The sequence below is a fragment of the Gopherus flavomarginatus genome, chromosome 1 (genome assembly GCF_025201925.1).
Source record: "Gopherus flavomarginatus isolate rGopFla2 chromosome 1, rGopFla2.mat.asm, whole genome shotgun sequence".
Lineage (NCBI taxonomy): Eukaryota > Metazoa > Chordata > Testudines > Testudinidae > Gopherus > Gopherus flavomarginatus.
In genome coordinates this window covers 215428182-215450287 of record NC_066617.1, presented here as the reverse complement: position 1 = coordinate 215450287, position 22106 = coordinate 215428182, and the positions used below count along the sequence as shown (strand labels likewise).

Below are 22106 nucleotides of genomic sequence, written 5' to 3'. Positions count from 1 at the left end.
AGCTCCTCCCACTCCCTTCAGGCCCCTGATGCCCAGCTGCACAAGGGAGTGCTATAACTGCTCTGCAGTGTCTGCTTGCTTGCCAACACTGCTGTCCAAGATTCAGGCGCTGCACTAACAGCCACGAAGATAGATATTCTCTTATGTAACCTCATATCTGGTAGATCAGAAGCAGCAAAACTTCCCCCACACTGCTCTGCCATTGTGCCTCGAACTTGCTCGGAAGGGACTACCTCTAGTGAATGGGAGTGGGAGTGTAAATTAGTCTCCATTCTCATTAAAGCCTTGGTCTATTTATTGAGGCAGTTAGTATCAATCAGTTAGTATTCGGTGATGTGGATGCTTGTCCATAGCCAAATCCTCCCCCATAGATAAGTGAACAGCTCTTTGATGAAACAGTCATGTCATTGTATGGTCAGGATGCTGGCGTCACAGGTAAAGTTGCAAAAGATTTTGTTAAAAGCCTCCTTCAGTGGGAGCAGGATTGGAGCCTGAGGGGCTGTACTTCCTTTGAGAGGAAAACGACACATTTTGCTCAGCTGGGGAACTGACTCCGAGAGCAAGTGTTAAAATAAAATCTAGGCACTCCATGAACTGTCCTGCAGCCACCGAGAGCATGAACAGAGTCAGCTCTGCATTCCAGAGCTCAATTATTTATGATGTAGGCCTGAGAGAGTTTTCAGATCTTGGGGCGGGGGGCGGGAGGGAAATGGGAGGGTGAGTATCCTCCTTTGAAGATTTTTCTGTCTTTTCAGAGCGGGAGGATTATGCTTTTAAACAGTACCGTCTGGCTGGTGCTATGCTAGTTCCTCTTCCTTATATGCCTAGGCATAGGAAAGGCCAGGCAGGCTCAGCAAACACAGGGGGCAAGGGAGCAGGAGTGTTTAAAATCAGACAGGTGAAGACCTTCCCAGAGGCCTCTGAGAGCAAGACCATGTAGTTCAACATGCGAAGCACTTTCAGTAATCTGTGCATGGCTGTGTTTATTTTTTTAGAAGGGGAGGTAATTGTAATGCCCACAACGAACTCACCATTAGTTGGATTTATAAACTGTATGAACGAAGAACCAAACCATTGCCTTGGGCAGGTAAACTACTTCAGCTTGGGGATGAATAACAGTGTGCATGCTGGATTTCCAACATTCTGTATGGGATGGTGTGAATTGGGAGTCTTCCTCCTGAATTTTCTGAAAGGCATATTTGGATTGATGGAGGCTTCCTGGTTTTTATCAATTCCATTTTTAATTACTCTAGGCTTTACCAGATTAAATTCAGTGATTATTGGCTGATTTAAAAAAGAAATCTTCCCTGCTGGTAAACAGAACACCAATTTTTGCATCTACAAGTTAAGCAAGTAGCTTTGTATCCATGATAGAAATGGTGAAACTGAAGTCCAGAAAGGTCTATTGGCTTGACCAAGGCCACCAAGAAAGTCAGTGGTAGACACGAGGATAGAACCCAGGAACCCTAACTTCCTGTTTTATCTACTAGCTATTTAACAACAGGGAGTGGAGCAGAGGGTATCTAATGGTTAGAACTGAGGACAGTGAATCTGATCAAATGGGTTCTGTTCCCAGTTCTATTGCTGCACAGCTTTGGATCATCAGCTAATTTTGATGCCTCACTTTTCCTGTCTCTCTATACAATACTACTTATTTAACTACCTCACAAGAGTAATGGGAGAAGTAATTAATGTTCCTAAAGTGGCTTGAGATCTTGGATGAAGAATGTTGGAGAAGTGGAAAACATTTATTTTATTTGATTATATTAAGACGGGGAAAAATGGCTAGGAAAGCTGGCATACTTAAACGCTGAAAAAATCCAACAGAGTTAACGATCAACATGTTGAGAACCAAAATAAGGCAAAGCTATTCTTTTTGGGAGAGCTGGATTTGAGTGTGGTATGTGTGTGTTTGTTTGGAAGCATTATAAAAATACATCATACAAACAGAGTTATTATAAATGCATATTTTTAAAAAAAACAAACCAGAAAGAAACTATCCCATTCATTCAGAAGGTGACTATAGGATTCTTGATCCTATAGGGTGACATTCACCCCTGAACAGAGGGCCAGTACAAGACTAAACACCACATAAATTCTATTTAAACCCACTGAAGTCAGAGGCTCTACAGTATTAAGGGTCCACATACATAGATTCAGTTACAGGATTGGGCCTTAGTTTTCATGCCGTTCTCTCTCAAACTCTTTTGTTACTATTGACCATTTATTAACCCTTTTTTGTATTCTTTTCTAGGAATGTAAAACTCAGGATAACTTGCATTAATTAAATGTTTATGCAACTCATTTTCATTGGATATTTAACCCATTACCTATATGGCTTAATGTGAAAACGCAGGAAAGATTTAAACATACCCTAAGAAGTTTGTGTCTAAGCATTGTTTACTTTCCCTCCCCCCTACTCCTTTTAAGGAAAGTTCCCCAAGGTGCAAGATTGTTGATTTCAGGGTTCTCTGCCAGCAGTCAGCAATCAAGTTTCAAACTCCTTTTTCTAACATTGTCTTCAGAACAAAGAAGTGTATTGGACTAACAGAGTGCTGATCCCACATGTCAGGCTAAGTCTTAAGCTTTGTCTACACTGGCAATTGAACAATACAACTTTTAAACCCTCCTTCCCCTCCCTGAAAGACAAAAGTTTTGCCAATGACAAGCGCTGGTGTGAATAGTGCTTTGTTGGCAGGACCCCACTCTTTGGGGGTGGAAGTTTTTTGCCAGCAGGAGAGCCGACAAACAGCGGCTACACTGCGCGACTTTTGGTGGTACGGCTGTAGTGACTCAGCCGTGCATTGAAGCCTATGTTTACTCTCATTCTCTCCTGGCATTTCACATGTAGGTGGAACACGATGCAGAGGGGAATGGAAGTGAGCCATGTGGGAGCCCGTAGGTGACACACATTGAGACAGAGATGCAGTTGCCTATCACATCTTTCTGGGATCCAGCTGAGAGGCATGATGGAGCCAGCTTCGTGCAGTTCCACCCACTCCTTCTAGGTCCCTCAGGCAAATCAGCAGCACCTCCTGATCTACAGTGACAAACTTACTATCAGGGGCGATTAGCAACATCTCTATGCTGCAACCAGGCCTGAAGCCAGAATGTGAGGAGCCCAGCATTACCTGCTGAGTTCCTTCAAGGTGGCCTGTAATAAAGTCAGTCTTTTTAAGGTCCAAACAGAAAAGAAAAATACCCATGGAACTTGGCTGAGGAATTGTTCAAGAAAGTGCATTGACCTATATTTTGGTTTCTCACTCATTTCTCTCAAAACTTGATTATTTCACTTCAAAAGATTGATGGTATTTAGAAAAATATATACTTTGTATTATGATTTCTCAGGGACTTCATTCAACAATGGCCTTTCTGTGCACAAAACAGCTGCATTCCAAACTTGCAACACTAGTCTAATACAAAGCCGATAATGTAATCTTAATATATTTTCTTTTCTTCTCCGCTAGATCCTCCCCACGTAGTCAGTGGTCAATGTACTGAATGAGAAAAGTGTTAATGGATCCCCTGAAATAGCTCATGGCTCCAGTGACATTTAGAGAGGCCAAAAGAGAACAAACACAAAACCTCTTAGCAAATTGAAGATAGTAATGTCAAAGGTTGGAATATTCCCACCAGGAGAGAAGGAGGGAGTCATAGTTGCTGCTGTCATGAGGAAGAGAGACACAAAAGAAGTTGCCAGAGAGATTAGAGCTGAGGGGAGAAACTGAAGCTTCATATGCAGAAAGAAAACCAGAGACATGACAGAAAGTATGAGATCTACTTATGGTAGATGGACATGGACATCCAGGCCTAGTTTATCAGGCAGATCATGCATGGGATCTTTCATCTTGCCATTAAAAAATGGAGGCCGGGGACTCTCCCGAGAGCAGGGACTTAGCATTACCTTCCATCAGCAACAGACAGGCCCTTTCCAGTCTGACAACTAACTGATGCTTTTCATAATCTCCAGGCTGCCCTAATCTCAGCAACCGTTCCTTGTATCTTTCCCCCCATCTCCTGTTCCTAGCAACTATCATACTCTGACTGCTCACATCTGACCGATTTTTTTGGGGGATATCAGAACATTGTAGAAACTCTTTTCTCCCTGAGTCCCAGTTTGTGTTTTGCACAATTCTTTACTAAATCACCTGTTCTTAAATGTGAGCCAACTTATTGATTGATGCTCTAAAGGAAACTGCATCGTGTTTTAAATGCATCCAACAGAAGTACAACCCAATAAAGTATGATAATTGTAGTGTCATAAAAGCATTCCCATGCCCACACCCCTTCCACACCTAATTATGGAGCAATGATCAAGCATAATCAGGATGATGACTAAAATAAGTTAATACGCTTCATAACTGGCTGCCTACAGCAGCTGTTACTTACTGGCATCCTCGGTCTATATGTTCTACCCCCTTGGTGGCTACATGCAGCATTCTTGATGCTTCCAGCTGCATTGGACTCTTGGTTTCCAGCTACTAAAACATAGTATTCGGTCTCCTCTGGGCAATTTCTCCTCCTTGGAGAGCAAGCACAACAACCAGTGGAGACACAGGTAACGCCATTATGATTGAGCTGTCAGAGGACTTCTCCACCTCACCTATTGCCTCCGACAGACGTGATTCAGCCATCATTTGACCCTGGCTAAAACTGGAGCAGAAGCAATCCCTTACTCTATTGGTATAATCTGGATTAGATTTCATTAGCCAATGGATCAAAGAATAGGCAAGATCACCAACAATCGTCATAGCAACAGAGACAAGGGTATTATGATATATGTGGGGGAAGAGTGTCCTCACTTTACAGGTCAGAGTTCTGAAAAATCCTACACATCATGCTCTTAATGTGGCCACTTGATGTAAACAATCAGGAAATGGCCTCTGTGAAGTACCAGGTCTTGTATCACAATTGAATAGTTGGCATTTGCTTGTGTCTCTTGTCATGGGCAAGGGTTTTTCACTCCCATTTGCATTCACATTTTTCTATTACTTAAGGGAGACTTTTCATAGGGCTTGTCTACATCAGAAAGTTGCAGCGCTGGTGAGGGAGTTACAGCGCTGCAACTTAGGAGGTGTACACATCTGCAGGGCACCACCAGCGCTGCAACTCCCTGTTTGCAGCGCTGGCCGTACTCCCGTTTTGTCTCGGGTGTAGAGGATCCAGCGCTGGTGATCCAGCGCTGGTAATCAAGTATAGACACTTACCAGCGCTTTTCTTGACCTCCGTGGAATAAGCAGGTATCCCAGCATACCTGAGGAAGCCTCTGGTAATCAAGCTGGTCTCCTTCCCCGGTTTGCTCTCGCGTTCCCCGAACCCCGAGCAAGCAGGTCTCCTTCCCTGCGGTTTGCAGGGTGGTTCGGTGAACGCGAGAGCAAACCGCGGCGAAGCTGGTCTCCTTCCCCGGTTTGCTCTCGTGTTCCCCGAACAAGCAGGTCTCCTTCCCTGCGGTTTGCAGGGGGGTTCCGGGAACGCGAGAGCAAACCGCGGCGAAGCTGGTCTCCTTTCCCGGTTTGCTCTTGCGTTCGCCGAACCACCCTGCAAACCGCAGGGAAGGAGACCTGCTTGTTCGGGGAACGCGAGAGCAAACCGCGGCGAAGCTGGTCTCCTTTCCCGGGTTTGCTCTCGCGTTCCCCGAACCCCCCTGCAAACCGCAGGGAAGGAGACCTGCTTGCTCGGGGGTTCGGGGAACGAGAGAGCAAACCGGGAAAGGAGACCAGCTTCCCCGTGGTTTGCTCTCGCGTTCCCCGAACCTCCCTTGAAGCCGCCCAACAGCGCTGCAGTGTGGCCACATCTAACACCACTTGCAGCGCTGGTTGCTGTAAGTGTGGCCACTCTGCAGCGCTGGCCCTATACAGCTGTACTAATACAGCTGTAACAACCAGCGCTGCAAAATTTTAGATGTAGACATGGCCATAGAAATCAAATGTGCTGACAGAGCTTTGTTTTTTTGTGTAAATTTCTCTAACACAATGGCCCTGGCTGCAGACTTGCCTATCACAAAGGTGTGCCAGCAAATGGCTCTCTTTGCACCCAGCCTCCACAAAGTAGTAGCAACTTTTAATAGCTATGGGCACTGAAGAGGCCACCCTGTGACAGAATGGACCCTTGTATTCATCCCTTGCATACTATTATAATAATAGTTGTACTAGTGTGCCTTGTGAGGTATCATTTGAAAATCCATAATTTGGTGGTCATTATTGTACTGGGAAATGTGTATCAACATTGTATGTAAAGTAATAAGATTCCACTGAAGGGTGTTACTAAAACCTGTTCCATGTCTAGGGAGTGGCCAAACCAGTTCCTCAGAGATAAAAGGCAAGCGGATGCCTCAGTCAGTTGTAAACAAATCCAATGGGCCATCACCTGCAAAATGGCCATTCTTTGGCAGGAAAGGGGGCCTGGGTGAAACATCTAGATTTTAAGAAAGAGACAGCATGGAGTTCCCATCCACGCAGACTTATTGTCTCCTGAATGTCAACTGGAAAAGTTTTTATTTTTCAAGGGAGGTGCTGACACTTTAAATAGGGGGACAAACACCCCAAGGTACCTTACTCCACCTCCTCGATCACTCTAGTTGATTCACATGCTCCAAAAGGAACAAAGGAAGCAGCCATTGCATGGAAGAACGGTGCCTGGCCTAGAAACTTGGCCAGTAAGAATATGGAGTGTGTGGGATGAGGAAAAGCTCTGCTTTGAATTTAGCATTATTTGTTAAATTAGGTGTCTTATCTTTATTTTGCTTGTAACCATTTCTGACTTTTATGCCTCCTTACTTGTATTCAGTTAAAATCTCTCTTTGTAGCTAATGAAGTTGTTTTATCTAAACCAGTATGTTTGAAGTGAAGTGTTTGAGCAACCCCGTTTGGGAAAACAGGATTTGTGCCTATCATGTCTATTAATAAAATGATGGACTTTATATGAGTTTGTATTGTCCAGAGAGGGCTGGGCAGTACAAAACTTACATTTCTGTCAAAAAATCTGGGACGCTGAGTGTGCTGGGGTCACCCTGCAGTACAATTCAGGCTGGTAAAAGCCTGGGTGAGACTGGCAGGACTGGGAGTGACTTACATGCTAGAGGCTGTTTGTGAGCAGTCCAGGAGTGGAGGCAAGACAGCAAAGCAATGTAAAGGGCACCCCAGGTTACGAGGGCAAGGGTAACACAGCTACTCATGAGTCTAGATTCTAGCTTAGGTATGTGTCACACCTGCTTCCTGATTAAGCTTGATTATTGCACCAAACTTGGATGTGGGAGGGAGGGGCATCAGAATGCTTTTAAGACACTATAATTCTCATATACTGCAATGTTGTGCCCACTTCCAGGCAGAGATAATAAAAGGTATCCTATCCCATTGGGAATTCTTTAGTGACTTACTGTCGTGTCACCCAGCACTACAGCATCCTACCAGGACCAAGTCCACAACTGGCTTTCTACTTGGGCAAGGTTCACGGCCAGAAATCCATTAAGGTCAATGTTAATGTCAAGCAACTTGGCCCACTGCATGTCATGGGGGCAGTGGGTTGGGTAGCGTCCAGGGCCGGCTCCAGGCACCAGCATTCCAAGCTGGCGCTTGGGGCGGCAATCTGCAAGGGGTGACAGGCCCTGTTGTTTTGCCCCCTAGCAGCACGCCGAATTGCCGCCCCGGACTGCGGGGGCAGTGTGTGCGCCTTTAGGGCAGCAGGTGCGTTTCTGTGGTGGCGGCAATTCGGCAGCAGCTTCTATGTTTAGCTGTCTGTGGTGGCTTCAGCTAAATATAGAAGCTGCTGCCAAATTGCCGCCACCGTGGAAATGCGCCTGCCACTGTAAAGGCACACAGACTGCCCCCACCGGCAATTCGGCATGCTGCTTGGGGCGGCGAAAACTGTAGAGCTGGCCCTGGTAGCGTCCCATATGCAGGTGCAGTCTCAAAGACTTTACACTCCTAAATTTAACCTGTTGCTGTTTACAACCCACAGTGGCCAAGTGATTTTCATATTACAGCTATTGAGAGATTGGCTGCTAGCATATAAAATTGGCTCTGCTCCTTCACACTGTAGTGCAGTGGTTCTCAGTCAGGGGTATGCAGAGATCTTCCAGGGTGTACATCAACTCATCTAGATATTAGCCTGGTGTAAAACTAGGCAACATAAAAAGCACTAGCGAAGTCAGTACAAACTAAAATTTCATACAGAGAGTGACTTGTTTATACTGCTCTATATACTGTATCCTGAAATGTCAGTACAGTATTTATATCCCAATTGATTTATTTTATAATTGTGGTAAAAATGAGAGAGCAATTTTCAGTAACAGTGTGCTGTGACACTTCTGTATTTTTATGTCTGATTTTGTAAGCAAGTAGTTTAAAGTGAGGTGAAACTTGAGGGTACACAGGACAAATCAAACTCCTGAAAGGGGTACGGTAATCTGGAAAAGTTGAGAACCACTGCTGCAGTTGCATGCTGGTGCTCATGTGATCAATGGCAAGATTGCTACTGAGACCAGAGTAATTCAGAATGCTACATGAGGTGGGGTAGCCATTTTGTAAACTACCCCAAATCCCATTTCCAGCAACGGTGCTGGGCACTCTAGGATAGGTGCTTTGGAAATCCAAGAAGGCAGTAAGTACTCTTACTGCCAGGAAAAGTCTGAGGAGCCCTGAAAATGCTCTGAACTATTGCAAAGACAAGTGAGACAACAAAGAATTTCATGCAGTTGAAGTGTCAGGCCTGGTCTATGCTGGAAAGTTGGGCCAGTAGAACTATGTTGGTTAGGGGTGTGATTATATTGGTTAAGGGAAAAAAGGTTATACTAATACAAGCCCTAGTGTTGTGCCTTATACTGATGTAATCATTTCCCCTCCTATCTGGGAATAGCTATACTTGTTTAAAGCACCTTTATACTAGCATAACTGCATCCACGCTAGAGGGATTGTACTGTTGTAACTATACTGGTACAGTTAAAGCAGTGCAACGTACTAGTTTTCTTGTGTAGTGTACATGCACGCTCCTGGTCTGTGGTGTGCTATATGGGTAGGGAGAGCAAGCCTGACCTGCAGTTTTTTGTGGTTCTGTCAAGCTGATGCATTTCCTGAGCACTGAATTCATTACTAAAGAATAAACAAGTGCAGGGGGCAGCCCATACATAAGGAAAATTATCCATGGGAAATGAAAATATACAATCAAGAATCCTCACTTCAGAATCCTCTGTTCTGGTCTGGAGTGACCATGAAGCCTGCAGGCACCATAATTCAGCGGGGTTGTAATGTGGTTAGATTAGGGCACACGAGCACTGACAACAATAATTCAAAGGAACATACAAATTGTAACAGTTTGCTGCCTTCTGGAACGGGCTGCACGTTTCACAGAGACATTTGGGATATCAGTTACATGACCTTCCTAATGCTACACATTGTGCAGTGAAATCCAAATGACTCAGTGCAGAGTCTCTGTAGCCCAGTTGAGAATGAAGGAGGAGAATTTGTCTGCTTCTTCACACTCCGAGAGATTCTTTTCCCATACCATCTGTTCTGGCAGTGTGCAGGGGCTGGGAGAAGAGACACAAGGGGCTGACGGAGAACGCCTCCTGTTCAGGCACAATGGAGGGCTGTCACAATCAGACCTCTGCTGCTCCCTCACAATGGAGGGGACAAGCCTGGAGCAGGATTGGCCTCTCTGTAGTAGTAGCTGCTATGGGGATTCTGGGCTAGGGAGCATCTGCGGGCGGGAACTGCTTTTATACCAGGGTTCACAATGGTTCATGCACAAAGTGTCTGAAAGCCCTCTTTGATGCCTGCCCTGTGAGCTGTGCCTCCATTGCTGTTCCTTCCAGAGCAAAGCTCAAAAATCCATCCTGCTGCACTCTTAACCCTAGAGGCCAAAGGGACCACCACCAATCTAATTTACCTTTAGTCTGATCTTTAACAGGTTGTCACTAATTGCTCAAATTGCACTAATTGTCACAGATTGCTCAAAGCTCTGCTGTTCTGAGTAGTTTTGGTAGTCAGGACATTGTCGATACATTCCATCAATAAATCTTCATTCTTATTCTTTGCTTTTGTACAACTTTCACTGAGAACTGAGCAGCTACTCATACGGAGAGAGGCCATTGTGGCCTGGTTCAACAAGGAATGTATCAAAATCCTGCAGATTATTTTCAAGCAAATCTAACCCTCATTCTAGCCTGGTGTTGCTGATTACTTCTGCTGTTTTATTGTATTGCTAACGGCTTACCTTCATCTTGCCATTGTGATGATGTATTCTGCTGGAAAGAAAGATTTGGTTTACTGGCTTATGTAGTGAAAACCTCTTCTTGATTTATGGCTGGTTTGCTGAATGTTTTTCATTGGTTTCACTATCACCTGCTGATGAGCAGAATTGTTCCTCTAGGGATTCCTCTGTTACAGAATAAGGTGAAAAAACTGCTTGAAACTGCATGAGGGGGACCCTGTGCTAACAGGACTGCTATGATTGGTTGGGACCAAAACCTGTGTGTTTTTATTTATTTCTAATGTGACAGAGCCCCAGATATGCCACGTGCTTTCCAAACAGAGGAAGATGGAGTCTAAGCTCTGCAGAGCTACTCTCCATTCTTTGGGCATCCAAACCCATCCCAGTACACGTTTAGGATGCTTGAAGAATGAGATCCTAGGTGCTACCACTATCAATGGGAATTGCTAATGAGGAGTTAAACATGACATGGTGAATAATAGCAGATCACTAATTGCTTTTTCCCTACAGTGACTTTTTGCAATTAAAAATGGAAAAAGAAAATCATAATTAAACACCAGCGGCATAGCTTTTAACATACCTAGTTTGTTTATTTGGAATCCTCTCTTTTCCCAGCTAATCCCTTCCACAGTATATTTCTCTCTGGGTCTGCATGCGACTGTATTATATTTGTGATGCCCTGTCATATGCATCATGTCTGCAAGTTGTCTTCTTCAGACATGAATCTATTTAGACAAGTTGTCAGGCTGAATGGGAAAAATCTTAAATCAATGTATTTCAGCATGCAATCAGATAGGCTAATTTATCCACTGCCCTCTTCAGACTGCCAGTTTAAAATGAGGCTCTTCAGACATGATGACAGAAAGTTGTCTGATTAGCAGAGCAGTTTTTATTGGTAGGATGACATCACAATTGTTTTATGGCAATTGTTATTGTCTGGGCCTGTGTATACACAAACTGGGAAGATTAAAGCAAAGGAAAAGTAAAGATGATGCATATGCTGTACACAGTCAAGATGGCAGAATGATAGAAATGTTTAGGATATTAATGTTCTTGTCTGATGCTAAGGCCAGGAGGTGGTTGCATAACTTTAAATCCTAGCTCCTCTTTTTACATGGCCTGGATTAAATGTCTATTAGCGAGGTAGTGGCTAAAGCCCAAGCATGGGATTCAGTGGAGTTGGGTTCTAGTTCAAACACCGCCACTCACTTGCTTTGTAACCCTGGGCAATTCTCCTAATTTCTGAGACTCATTTTCCCCACTTGTAAAATGGTGAAAATGATATTTATCTGCCTTTGTAAAGTGCTTTGTGATCTATGAATGAAGAGTACTATAAGCATTTGCCTTAATTATCAGTTTATGACTTTTTAAAATGGAATTAAAAAAAAAAAGATAGGCATCTACTTGTCAGTTATTGGGAGTTTGGCACTTAATCCACCTCGCCTACCTTTTGGGGTTTTTTTGTTTTTGTTTTTGTTTTTTAATATCCCTCCAAAACTGTCATGGGGCCCTGTATAAAATATAGGACAAACATTAAAATATTCACGTATTTGGCAAAAATGCCACTTTTTTTTTCCGGTTTGTTTTCTCTGTCTTGTCTGGTGTTCTTGATTGGCACCTCTCCTTTCCCACTCCCTCCAGAGGTGCTGTTGTCAGAGTTAATGATGGCTCTGGAAGAGAGGTTGAACAAGAGGGTGGCACAACAAAAGAGTGGACCTGTTCGAGAGTGTCTGTACAAGTAAGGAAATCTGACATGTTGGGATTGCCAGCTGTTTCTAAAGGCACAGTGCCTTTTTAATATAGACACTGCTTTAAATGTATTTTAATTATTCTTTAACTTTTAAAAAATTGCATTTCTTCCCTGCTGCCTGGCTCATTGTGCTGCACAAGGCAGGGAGCAGTAAGAGGGGAAGTAGAGGAGGAGAAGTGGAAGCTTTTGATTCCTTGTTCACAACTTCAAATGCTGCCCCTAGTGACCCGGAGATGAAACTGCAGGGGAATAGCAGGTTCCCTTCCTGAACCTCCACTAATATGTGAACCATGGTCTGAAAATTGAAGGGAGAGTGTAAGATGTGAATGAGTGCTGCTCTCCTCTCCCTCCAAATCACTCATAAAGAAAAATTGGCAGCCTTTATGCTTAATGATGTTTAGAGATCATGTCCCCAAGCACATGGGAAATGTGGCTTTATAGTCACCCTGTCTCTCGCTGGGAGTTCTGAATATGGAATTCTGCTTCTGAATATGAGAGTCAGGACTAAAGAGTTTGCTCAGGTCTCCCTAGAGCTGTGCAAGGTCTCAGGGACAGAAAAAACTATCTTGGTGATCCACATAGCCAATAGGTAGGGGAGTGTGGGGAAAAGGGAGAGGATAAACCTTGTGGATGGGGGGAAGCAGTAGATGTCTTTACTAAGGCTTTTGATAATGTCTCACATGACCTCATAAACAAACTAGGGAAATATAGCCTAGATGGAGCTACTATAAGGTTGGTGCATAACTGGTTGGAAAACCATTCCCAGAGAGTAGTTATCAGTGGCTGACAGTCATGCTGGAAGGGCATATCAAGTATGGTCCCATAGGGTCTGGTTCTGTTCAATATCTTAATCAATGATTTAGATAATGGCAGAGAGAGTACATTTACAAAGTTTTGTGGATGATACTAAGCTGCAAGGGATTGCAAGTGCTTTGGAGGATAGGATTAAAATTCAAAATGATCTGGACAAACTAGAGAAATGGTCTGAAGTAAATAAGATGAAATTCAATAAGGACAGATGCAAAGTACTCCACTTAGAAAGAACAATCAATTATACACATACAAAATAGGAAATGACTGCCTACGAAGGAGCACTGCGGAAAGGGATCTGTGGGTCAGAGTGGATCGCAAGCTAAATATGAGTCAACAGTGTAACACTGTTGCAAAAAAAGAAGCTAACATCATTCTGGATGCATTAGCAGGAGTGTTGTAAGCAAGACACAAGAATACCCCAATAGTTCTTCCACTCTACTCTGCACTGATTAGGCCTCAACTGAGCACCACACTTCAGGAAAAGTGTGGCCAATTGGAGAAAGTCCAGAGAAGAGCAACACAAATGATTAAAGGTCTAGAAAACATGTCCTATGAGGGAAGATTGAAAAAATGGGGTTTGTTTAGTCTGGAGAAGAGAAGACTGAGGGGAGACGTAACAGTTTTCAAGTACATGAAAGGTTGCTACAAGGAAGAGGGTGAAAAATCCACTCTCTTTAACCTGTGAGGACAGGACAAGAAGCAATGTGTTTTAAATTGCAGCAAGGACGGTTTAGTCCAGTGCTTAACCACCCTATCAGGAAGTTTTTCGTAATGTCCAACCTAAATTGCCTAGGAGTTTGCGGAATCTCTGTCATTGGAGGTTTTTAAGAACAGGTTAGACAGACACTTGTCAGGGATGGTCTACATCAGTAGTCTCAACCAGGGTTCCGGGGCTCCCTCGGGGGCTGTGAGCAGGTTTCAAGGGGTCCGCCAAGCAGGGCTGGCATTAGACTTGTTGGGGCCAAAGGCAGAAAGGATGGGTGGGAAGCTCAGAAAGAAAAAGAGTTGAGAACCCCTGGTCTATATATTACATAGCCCTGCTTTAAGTTCAGGGGACTGGACTAGATGACCTATTGAGCTCCCTTCCCATCCTAAACTTCTATGATTCTATGATAAAGGGGAAAAAAAGTGGGAAGGAGAGAGAGAACACATAGAAAGAATGTAAGAAAGAGGTCTTCCATTCCTACAGAAGGTGCTCTGTGCAAGGGAAAATATATTAATAGCATTCAAGTTCAGATGGCACCATTAGATCATCTAGTCCAGGGATTCTCAAACTGGGGGTTGGGACCCCTCAGGGGGTCAGAAGGTTATTACATGGGGGGCTCAGAAGCTGTCAGCCTCCACCCAAACCCTGCTTTGCCTCCAGCATTTATAATGGTGTTAAATGTATAAAAAAGGTGTTTTTAATTCATTGGGGGGGCTCGCACTCAGAGGCTTGCTATGTGAAAGGGGTCACCAGTACAAAAGTTTGAGAACCACTGATCTAGTCTGTCCTTCTGGATATCACAGGCCGTTGAATTTCACCCAGACATCCCTGCATTGAGGACAATAACTTGCGTTTGGCTAAAGTATATCTTCCAGCATTGCTCTGAAGGCCTCCAGAGATGAGAATCCACCACTTTCCTTGACAGTTTGTTCCAATGGTTAATCACTCTCGCTGTTTAAAAAAAAAAAAATAAAAAAATTGCACCTTCTTTCTAATTTGGATTTATCTGGTTTCAGCTTCAAGCCAGTGGTTTCTATTTATGCCTTTTTTCCTACTGGGTTAAAGATTCCTTTAGTATTTGGTGGTTCCTCCCCGCGATTGTACTCATACTCTGTAATCCAGTCACCTCTGTCTTCTTTATGATTAAAAAACTCAATTTGTTTAGCTTAAGTCTCTCACTGTAAGGCATTTTCTTCAGCCCTCAAATAATTTTTGTGGCTCTTTTGTGCACCCTCTCCAATTTTTCAACATCCTTTTAAAAATGTGGACAGAAGAACTGTATGCAGTATTTCAGTATCGGTCAAACCAATGCCACATACAAAGGCAAAATTACCTCCTTATTCTACTTACTACTCCCCTGTTTGTACATCCAAAAATTACATCACCTCATTTTGTCATAGCATTGCACTTGGAGCTTGTCATAAACATACAGTTAAGGGTAGCATAAAATCCCTTCTTTACCTGTAAAGGGTTAAGAAGCTCAGATAACCTGGTTGGCACCTGACCAGAAGGACCAATGGGGGAAAAAAAAGATACTTTCAAATCGGAGGGGGGGTGAGGGAGTGGGGAGGCTTTGTTTTATGCTCTGTGGGTGTTCTATCGGAAGACAAAGAGGGAGACCAAGTAATCCAGCTCCTACTGAAATGATCCATCTAATATTACAGAAATAGTAAGTAATAGCAAGGAAATTCATTAGAGTATCTTTTGTTTTACTTTGTGAATTTTCCCTGTGCTAAGAGGGAGGTTCATCCCTGTTTTTGTAACTTTAAAGTTTTGCCTAGAGGGCAAATCCTCTGTGCTATGAATCTTTTTGTTACTCTGTAAAGTTATGGAATGTCAGAGTTGGAAGGGACCTCAGGAGGTCATCTAGTCTGCAAGAAACATTTCAGCCTATAAAACAGCTGCTGTCTCCACAACAGCAGAACAAGCTGCCCCATGCCATGTATCAGCTGCAGGGATCACTGATAGCAGTCAGGTGGCATTTCAGTTAATCTCCATTCAATCAGTGGTCTGTCAGATGAGTCTACAGACAAAATTAATAAAATTACCGCAAACAAACAAAGACCAACATCACAACTGGAAAACCTGTTAGTTAGGAACTAGACTGAGAAAGAGAGCTCACATCTGATTTTACATAAGAACTGCCATCAGATGGTAATGACTTTCCATGACTAATAATCTGGGGCATATTTGAATTGTTGGCCTAGAGATGAGAGGTTTCATATTACATTTCCAAATCCCTGAGCCATCCGGTCCCTAATAGCTTCTTTCAGAACAAATAGAATGGAACTTTTGAATTGTGCAATACATTTTGACATCCTCTCTTAGACCAAAAATGAATGTTGCTTAACGTTCGCAAACGTGATCAATGCACATGCAAAATATCCACATGCCCCTCGCAAATATTTCTCTTTATGCACTGCGGAGAGAAAATGTCTCCATAGACAACACTTGAGTGTACTTTTCAGGGGAACTGAGACACAAAAGTATAAAATAATGTCACTGTTAACTTACTACTACTAGTAGTAATTAATAACAATATTGTGGTAGTGCTGTGTGAGGCACTGTCTTTATGCCCAAAACAAACCTATGGCCTTGCTTCAAAGAGCTTACAATTTAGGAAAACTATGGTAATAACCAAACTTCATTTTAAAATGTGTTTTTTTTATTCAAAACCTTCTGCCTAGGCCCTTTTCCTCTCACATGTATTTCAGGTTGTCCTGACTTAGGTCTACAGTACTTTCCATCAATGTTTTAGGTGTCTTTGGTTTCTGAGTAGTTTTCTCCATAGACAGATCATTCTCTGCTACAGCAAAAGGTAGCCCAGATGCAAAAGAAGACATATGTATTTATGCCATGTCCTTTTCAATTAGTTCTCACTGTCTCTGTAATATTGGGGGGTGGGAGGGAGAAACAAAGGAAAGAACATAGAATAGGACTGTTTATTGTAATTGAATAGCTTATATGATACACCTGAATTAGTGTATCATAATATTCATTAATGAGACACTACCTGGAGTTATGTATGCTTATTATAAGATGCACTATTTATTGGATAGTGTAGCATTCTCTAATGATGTGTTTACCTATGATTAAATACATAGCTATGTCCTTTACAATATGCTTTGTTTATACACCTTACTTCTGTTACATGTGTGATAGGTCTTATGTGTTGCATACTGTATTATTCACTTATGATATGCCACCTGTAATTGTATGTACTTATGGGATATGCCTTATTCATTGCATACTGCAATATTAACGGTACAGCTATGAAGATGGATCCTGGTGTTACGCTTTCTCATTTTTACTTATTTAATTTCTTTCGATTATTTAACCATCCCTTTTATGCTTTGGGTGCTCTGCCACAAATTTCTACAAACACAGAAGCTTTATTACGCACCTGATTCATCCCATATGTGAAATTCTGGCCCCACTGAAGTCAACGGCAAAGCTTCCATTGACTTCAATGGACACAGGATTTTATCCAATATGAGATATCACATAAGGCAAATCACATTTATAAGTGCTTATCTGACATGGCTTATTTACTAAGCATGAAATTCCTTATGTCCACATAGAGACCTGTTATCTGGGATCTGTGCAGTTGGGAGTGCAGGGCAACTGAAGAAGTGAACACCACACCCAAATGCAGAGTTAGGGCAAGGGACTGCCATGAAACCCATGGACTGTAATAGCAGCCCTGGCCCCTCTGTGTCACTTGAACAGGGTACTGGGACTTGCGAATCTGAGAAGAACATGGATCTCCATTGGTCCATTCCCAAATGTCTATTAAAATCTTAATCTCTTTGTAGTCTGTTACTTAGATCTGATCGAATGCAGGATTTATTCAATTTAAAAATACATCTGTAGATGCCCACCCAGTGCTCTGCATGCCTATCCTATAAATTAAAAACACAGCATAAATGCAGACAAAAGACTGCCCCTAAATACCTCTCCCTCCATTCACACCTTCTTCAACAGTCTAAACAAAGATGTGGTTTTGCAGTGTGCTCAGACACTTACTAAATCTGGGCTCTGGTGGACCAAGAAGGGGAGTGAGTTTCAAAATTGAGGACTTCTCACAGAGACCACCTTGCTAGCAGTTCCCTCCTGTTAATACTGAGGGAGATCCAGCTCCAGCACCTCTGCTGATTTCACCTGTGACCGTATGTTATGGGAAGTGAGATGATTCTCTCAAGTAAACAGGTCCCAAACCATGTAGGGCTTCCCAGATTAAAGCTAAGGTCTTGAATTCCACCTCACAGCTTATTGGAGGAGTGTGCAGGTCCCAGAATACTGATCTAAAACACTCCTAATGTGCAACTCTACTTGATAAGTGGGCTACAGCATTCCACACTAACTGCAGCTTTCAAACTCTCCCAAGGTGTACAGAGCATCACCAAAATCTAGGCATAGATCATTATGCTAAGGTTTGCATTGGAGAGAAAAACTTGCGCTTGTCTTGTCACTCGGAGATGGAGACAGTGCTTTTGGCAACAGCCCCCTGGGCATGCAGGAGCAGCCCAGGATCTAACACCTGTGAAAAGCAGACCTGTTTGAGAAAAGGCAGCCACCCTTTGTCAGAAGGACACTGATATGAGTTCCTCCAACTCTTCCAGTTCCTTCCCCCAGCCCACTAACATTATCTGTCTTGTCTGGATTGAGTCACTCACAGCTAGCTCTCATGAAAGACTCAGGTTCAGCTAGGGGTTGAGTAGTTTGCTCTGACTGGGCCAAATATGGAGACCATATGGAGCTGAGTGTCATCAGCATACTCAGTGCACTGCAGCCCACACTGCCTCTCCAAACTCTTCTAGCCGCTTCAGACACACATTAAACAAAAAAGAAGCAACAGTATTGACCCCAGCAGCGCCCCACCAAAGAGACCCATTGGGGCAGAGGAACAGTTTTTCGCAGCTATTCTTCAAGTTCTCTCAGAAAGATAAGAATGAAGCTAGACAAGAGCAGTTCCAGCCACCTCTGCTAGTATCCTCAAGTGAACCAACAAAATCCCACAGCCAGCTGTATGGAAGACTGCTGGAAAAGCAGTGGGAACAAAGAACTATTGTTTCTAGCTTTTGCAAATGTTTCAGAGAATTTTAGATCTAGCTGAAAGGATGATGTCATTCCTGCTTCCAATTGGCTGGAGCATATGCAAGATCCATCCTTTGCAATACACTTTCATTCTTGACCAATTACAGCTTATAGAGCTCTCGGTGGAAGACTAGAACCTTCTAGCAATACTCCCTGTACAATCCATAAGACTATAACCATCAGTTTGCAACGATGTTTTGCACTCATATAAGACAGAACACTAAATGACTGACTGACTGTTACATGCATTTCGTCACAGTGAGAGAATCTTACAAGAGGGGAAAAAGAATGTTTGAGAGTCTCTTAGCTGGTGTTAGAGATGGCAATAACTGTCCTTTCATGGAAAAGAGAAGAAGTTAGTTGAGGCATGCTGGAGCTGTTGTTAAAGTCTAATTCATCTCAGGTGGAGTGTGGGATTCTGCTGGAGCTGGGAGGGGTGGTGATGTCATCTGGATCCCTCTCTCTGGCGTGAGCTGGTCAGAACATCCCTCAGGATTAGGACAAGAAGGTCTGGGTCCCAGGAGATGGTGGAGTTGGCAGCCACGATGGTGAAGCTCACTCCCGTAGCCTTCCTCTGTTCTATTTGTTCTTTCCCCTCCAAAGTCTCTTTGTTTAGGGACCCAAAAAGGGAGTGATGAGTGGAATTTCCCATCCCTTCATTATTTGTTCCCCAATTAGGTCTAATATCTGACTATGATTTACCAGGGCACAATCCAGACTAATGAGTAGCTGTGTCACCCTTGCCCTCTAGCCTGGGCTGCCCTTTACAATGCTTTGCTGCTGTAGCCTCCAACCTGGACTGCTCACAAACAGCTGCCAGCACTTAAATTACTCCCAGCTATGTCTGTGTGTGTGTGCTGCCAGCCAGCTGCACCTTGCCTCTTACAAGCCTAGGTTATACTGCAGGGTGACCCCAGCACAGTCCCAATCTTAGATTTCCCCCCAGAAATGTATGTAGTGTGCTGCCCAGCCCTCTCCTGGACAATACAAGTTTATACAAAGTCCATTATTGCTGTAATAGAAATAATATGTACATAATTTGCCACCCCAAATGGAGTCTTCTAGACACTTCACACTGGATTAGCTTAAACAAGGTTATTAACTATAAAGAGGGAGATTTTAAGTAAGTACAAGTAATGAGGCACAAAAGTCAGAAATGGCTACAGGAAAAAATAGACACCAGTTGTGTTTTATCTAACTTAACAAACTATGTTAAATTCAAGCAAAGTTTTCTCACCACATGCTTTTTCAGCAGTCTTACTGACCAGACTTCTTTGGTCAGGACCCCTTCTCCAGTCCAACAAATACTTTCTTTGATGCTTCTGGTGCCATGATTGCAATGGATAGGAAGAGAGATGTGGGGTTGTCATGGGGTGTTTGTCCTTCCTTTTTTAGTGTCAATCCCCCTCTTGATAAACATTTCCAGTTGTGATTGAGGATATAAAGTGTCTCTTCAGAAGGCTGTTCCCTGCTGCTTTTTCCTCACCTGTTTGAGCACCCTTTGTTTCCCTTCCTGCTAGATGACTCTGTTTACTGCTTAAATGCAAATTAAGCAGATTACACATTCCTTTGTTTGAGACAAGCTCAATTTTGAACATCTGTTGTTAACACCATACAGTGAAATCTTATAACTTCACATACAATGTTGCCACATGCGTTTTATCAGGACAATACTGACCAGCAAATTATGAGTTTTTAAATGACACCTCACAAGGCATACTTTGTACAAAGATTATTACAACAGTGGCCATTACAATAGTGAACACAGGGGCACATATTCTCACACTGACAGACCAATTTTAGTTCATTAATTTCCCATTCTACATCTTCTGTTTTTACCAAGCATGATTTTAACAGTCTTTGAATTATATCAGTGTAGCCAAGTATGTTTGGACTAATTTTGTCTCTCTTGCACCTGTTTATAACATTCTTCATTGAAAATAACTTGACCTACTTTCCATGCTAAATTTCTAGGCAGGCAAAAGTTACAGGCCCATTTTCACAACACCTCCCCATCCCCTTTCAGGTAATTTGTTCCCTGAGGGTGGAGGGGAGGCATGAGAGTGGAAGACAAGCAGTTCTTGACCACAGAGTTTGCTGGTGTGCTCAGCTCTTGACCTCACAGGCATGGGTGGCAGGTTTGTAGAAATTTTGGTGGTGCCCAGAACCTGCCCCCCCAACTCTGTCCCCCCCCAACTCTGCCCCCCACCTGCCTAAAGCTCTGGGAGGGGGGGTTGGGTGGGAGAAGGAGGTCTGGGGTGCAGGTCCTGGGCTGGGGATTAAGGTGCAGGAGGAGTGCAGGCTCTGGGATGGAGTTTGGGTGCTGGGTGCAGGCTCTGGGATGGAGTTTGGGGGTGGGAGGGGGTGTGTGAGATGGGGGAGGGGGTGCATGCTGTGGGAGGGAGTTTGGGGATAGGAGGGGGTACAGCGGTGAGAGCTGAGGATGAGGGGTTTGGGGTGTGGGAGGGGGATCAGGGCTGGGGCAGAGGATTAGGGTGTGGGAGGATGAGGGCTCTGGCTGGGGCTGAGGGGTTCATAATGCAGGGGGCTTAGCTGTGGCAGAAGATTAGGGTGCAGGGGGATGAGGGTTGGGGCTGAGGATGAGAGGTTCATAATGCAGGAAGGGGGCTCAGGGCTGGGGAAGAGGATTAGGTGCATGGGGATGAGGGCTCTGGCTGGGGTTGAGGATCAGGGTGTGGGGAGATGAGGGCTGGGGAGGAGGGGTTTGGGGTGTTGGAGAGGCTCAGGGCTAGGGTGGAAGGGCAGGGTAAAGGCAGCCTGCCCTCCCATTAACTGATAGGGGGCACTAGGACTCTGGGGCAGCAGACAGCAGTTGCTGCTGGGAACGGGGCTCCTCACCAAAATGTGCTACACGGGCAGCACAAGCAGGCACAGGAGAGGTGTGCACCGCTTTCTTCCAGGCAGGGACGTGGCGGGGTGGGGGGAGACCCATGGGGGCCGGGGGCCGGGGCCCGCTCCAGGCAGGGCTGGGGAAGAGACCCAGCTCCAAATATTGGTGGAGCAGAGCCTGCAGCCCTGAATATTGCTGGAACTTGGGCACCACAGAAGAATATAACCCTCCGCCTATGCTCACAGGCAGGAATGCTCCTTGCATACTTCTCCCCTGTGCAAGAACACTTCACAATATAGCCCACACCATATAGGCTAGAACCCACAATGGCATTTGGGCTTCTAATTTCCACTGAAGTCAGTGGATGTTAGGAGCCTAAATACATTTTGAGGATTTGGGCCTATTGAAGTCAATGAGAAAACTCTCTCTGATTTCACTGTACTTAGAATCCTATTCATAGTGCCTTTCAACGAAGGATCTCCAACCTGTTTACATCATTGGGCCTATCACTATAATGGGAGCTTTGCCCAAGTACGGGCTGCAGGATGTGCCGATTTATTCATTAAGACTTACTACACCATTTTCAAACTCCCACTGATTTCAGGGAGTGCAGGCTTGGGCCCTAACAGAGATTCATTTAAACTCCATCAAACTGATTGGAGAATGCTGTTTTCTCTCGGTGT

The 22106-nt window shown here is 44.0% G+C and overlaps 1 long non-coding RNA gene across 1 annotated transcript; it reads right to left on the bottom strand.

The window, feature by feature from the left end:
• Positions 1–19563: 19563 nt before the first annotated feature.
• Positions 19564–20561, bottom strand: LOC127043064 (uncharacterized). Its single transcript, XR_007772132.1, has 2 exons — positions 20189–20561; positions 19564–20023 (listed from the first exon to the last, which is right to left on the bottom strand). It is a non-coding gene; the product is annotated as an uncharacterized LOC127043064 (long non-coding RNA).
• Between the last annotated feature and the right edge of the window lie 1545 nt (positions 20562–22106).